Source organism: Arachis ipaensis, chromosome B6, assembly GCF_059453495.1.
Source record: "Arachis ipaensis isolate K30076 ecotype BB chromosome B6, ASM5945349v1, whole genome shotgun sequence".
Taxonomy (NCBI): domain Eukaryota; kingdom Viridiplantae; phylum Streptophyta; class Magnoliopsida; order Fabales; family Fabaceae; genus Arachis; species Arachis ipaensis.
The window spans coordinates 110302296-110305963 of record NC_142441.1 but is presented as its reverse complement, the minus strand read 5'-3'; the positions used below and the strand labels follow the sequence as shown (position 1 = coordinate 110305963).

At 40.1% G+C, this 3668-nt stretch overlaps 1 non-coding gene across 1 annotated transcript; it reads left to right on the top strand.

Annotated features, from left to right (window-relative positions):
- The first annotated feature begins 2390 nt into the window (after positions 1-2390).
- On the top strand, positions 2391-2498 carry LOC148562290 (small nucleolar RNA R71). The gene has a single exon (XR_015887393.1). It is a non-coding gene; the product is annotated as a small nucleolar RNA R71 (small nucleolar RNA).
- The last annotated feature ends 1170 nt before the right edge of the window (positions 2499-3668 follow it).

Here is a 3668-nt window from a genome sequence, read left to right as displayed (position 1 = left end):
TTTTGAATTTTGAAGGTAGGTGGAGTTTATGAGGTAGGTTTATTGGGAAGAGTGGGTGGATGTGAGTGGTGAAGGTTTAGTGGGGAAGAGAGATTGAGGTGATTGGTGAGGGGTTTTTAGGGAAGAGTGTTTATGGGGTTGTGTGAAAGAGAGTGGTGAGAAGAAGTGAGTGGAGGTAGGTGGGGATCTTGTGGGGTCCACAGATCCTGAGTGGATCCTGTGGGGTCCATAGATCCTGAGATGATCCTGTGGGGTCCACAGATCCTGAGGTGTCAAGGCATTTACATCCCTGCACCATTAGGCATGTAAAAATGCCTTTGTACCCAACTCTGGGCGTTCAGCGCCAGGTTGGTGGCCATTTTGGGCGTTCAACACCCATTTGTGTGCCATTTCTGGCGTTGAACGCTAGAACCATGCCTGTTCTGGCGTTCAGCGCCCAGAAGCTGCCCATTTTGGGCGTTCAGCGCCAGAACCATGCTCTGTTCTGGCGCTGAACGCCAGACAGATGCTCCTCCAGGGTGTGATTTTTCTTCTGCTGTTTTTGATTCCGTTTTCAATTTTTATATTTATTTTGTGACTCCACATGATCATGAACCTAAGAAAACATGAAAAACAATAAAAATAAGAATTAGATAAACATTGGGTTGCCTCCCAACAAGCGCTTCTTTAATGTCAATAGCTTGACAGTGGGCTTTCATGGAGCCTCACAGATGTGCAGAGCTTTGTTGAGACTCTCCAACACCAAACTTAGAGTTTGGATATGGGAGTTCAACACCAAACTTAGAGTTTGGTTGTGGCCTCCCAACACCAAACTTAGAGTTTGACTGTGGGGGCTCTGGTTGACTCTGCTTTGAGAGAAGCTTTTCAAGCTTCCTCTCCATGGTTGCAGAGGGAGATCCTTGAGTTTTGAATACAAGGGAGTTCTCATTCCATTGAAGGACTATTTCACCTCTATCAACATCAATCACAGCTCTTGCTGTGGCCAGGAAAGGTCTTCCTAGGATGATGGATTCATCCTCTTCCTTTCCAGTATCCAGGACTATGAAATCAGCAGAAATGTAAAGGCCCTCAACCTTTACTAATACCTCTTCTACTTGTCCATAAGCCTGTTTTCTTGAGCTGTCTGCCATCTCCAGTGAGATTTTAGCAGCTTGCACCCCAGAGATTCCCAGTTTCTCTATTACAGAGAAGGGCATGAGGTTTATCCCTGAACCAAGGTCACATAGAGCCTTAAAGATCATAGTGCCTATGGTACAGGGTATTATGAACTTTCCAGGATCCTGTCTCTTCTGAGGCAATGTCAGTTGATCCAGATCACTTAGTTCATTGATGAACAAGGGATATTCAACTTCCCAAGTATCAATGCCAAATAATTTGGCATTCAGCTTCATGATTGCACCAAGAAACTTGGCAGTTTGCTCTTCAGTAACATCCTCATTCTCTTCAGAAGAGGAATACTCATCAGAGCTCATGAAGGGCATAAGGAAGTTCAATGGAATCTCTATGGTCTCTAGATGAGTCTTAGATTCCTTTGGTTCCTCAGAGGGAAGCTCCTTATTGATCACTGGACATCCCAGGAGGTCTTCCTCCTTGGGATTCACGTCCTCTCCTCTCCTCATAGGTTCGGCCATGGCGCTTATGTCAATGGCCTTGCACTCTCCTTTTGGGTTCTCTTTTGTATTGCTTGGGAGAGTACTAGGAGGGATTTCAGTGATCCTTTTACTCAGCTGGCCCACTTGTGCTTCCAGATTTCTAATGGAAGACCTTGTTTCATTCATGAAACTTACAGTGGCCTTAGATAGATCAGAGACTAGATTTGCTAAATTAGAAGCATTTTGTTCAGAGTTCTCTGTCTGTTGCTGAGTTGATGATGGAAAAGGCTTGCTATTGCTAAACCTGTTTCTTCCACCATTATTAAAGCCTTGTTGGGGCTTTTGATCCTTCCATGAGAAATTTGGATGATTTCTCCATGTTGAGTTATAGGTGTTTCCATAAGGTTTACCTAAGTAATTTACCTCTACTATTGCAGGGTTCTCAGGATCATAAGCTTCTTCTTCAGAAGATGCCTCTTGAGTACTGTTGGATGCAGCTTGCATTCCATGCAGACTCTGAGAGATCATATTGACTTGCTGAGTCAATATTTTATTCTGAGCCAATATGGCATTCAGAGTATCAACTTCAAGAACTCCCTTCTTCATAGGCGTCCCATTACTCACAGGATTCCTTTCAGAAGTGTACATGAACTGGTTATTAGCAACCATGTCAATGAGTTCTTGAGCTTCTGCAGGCGTTTTCTTTAGGTGAATGGATCCACCTGCAGAAGTGTCCAGTGACATCTTTGATAGCTCAGATAAACCATCATAGAATATATCCAGGATGGTCTATTCTGAAAGCATGTCAGAAGGACACTTTTTGGTCAACTGTTTGTATCTTTCCCAAGCTTCATAGAGGGATTCACCTTCTTTCTGTCTGAAGGTTTGAACATCAGCTCTAAGCTTGCTCAGCTTTTGAGGAGGAAAGTACTTGGCTAAGAAAGCCGTGACCAGCTTATCCCAAGAGTTCATGCTATCTTTGGGTTGAGAATCCAACCATAATCTAGCTCTGTCTCTTACAGCAAAAGGGAAAAGCATGAGCCTGTAGACTTCAGGATCTACTCCATTAGTCTTAACAGTATCACATATCTGCAAGAATTCAGTTAAGAACTGAAAAGGATCTTCTGATGGAAGTCCATGAAACTTGCAGTTCTGCTGCATCAGAGAAACTAATTGAGGTTTCAGCTCAAAGTTGTTTGCTCCAATGGCAGGAATGGAGATGCTTCTTCCATGTAAATTGGAATTAGGTGCAGTGAAGTCACCAAGCATTCTCCTTACATTATTATTATTTTCGGCTGCCATCTCCTCTTCCTGTTCGAAAATTTCTGAAAGGTTATCTCTGGATTGTTGTATTTTAGCTTCTCTTAATTTTCTCTTCAGAGTCCTTTCAGGTTCTGGATCTGCTTCCACAAGAATGTTCTTATCCTTGCTCCTGCTCATATGACAAAGAAGAAGGCACAGAAAAATAATAATAATAATAGAGATCCTTTATACCACAGTATAGGGATCCCTTTGTGAGTGGAAGAAAAAAGGGGGAGACAAAGAATGTGATGTAAAGGAAGAAACACAACTGTACGGATGGAAGAGATGTGAGATGAGATGTTAGGATATGAATGAATAAATAGAATAGGATGGGGGAGGGATAATTTTCGAAAATTATTTTGAAAAAGAGTTAGTGATTTTTGAAAAATGGTTTTTGAAAAATGTTAGTAAATTTTTTTTTTTTGAAATCAAAATAAAAAATAAAAATAATTAGTTAATAAAAAAGAAATTTTTGAAAAAGAGGGAAGATATTTTCAAAAATTAGAGAGAGAAAGTTAGTTAGGTAGTTTTGAAAAAGTTAAGAAACAAACAAAAAGTTAGTTAGTTAGTTGAAACAAATTTTGAAAAGATAAGAAGTTAGGAAGTTAGAAAAGATATTTTGAAATCAAATTTTTGAAAAAGATAAGATAAGAAGATATTTTGAAAAGATATGATAGAAATTAGTTTTTGAAAAAAGATTTGATTTTTAAAATCACAATTAATGACTTGATTCATAAGAAATCACAAGATATGATTCTAGAACTTAAAGTTTGA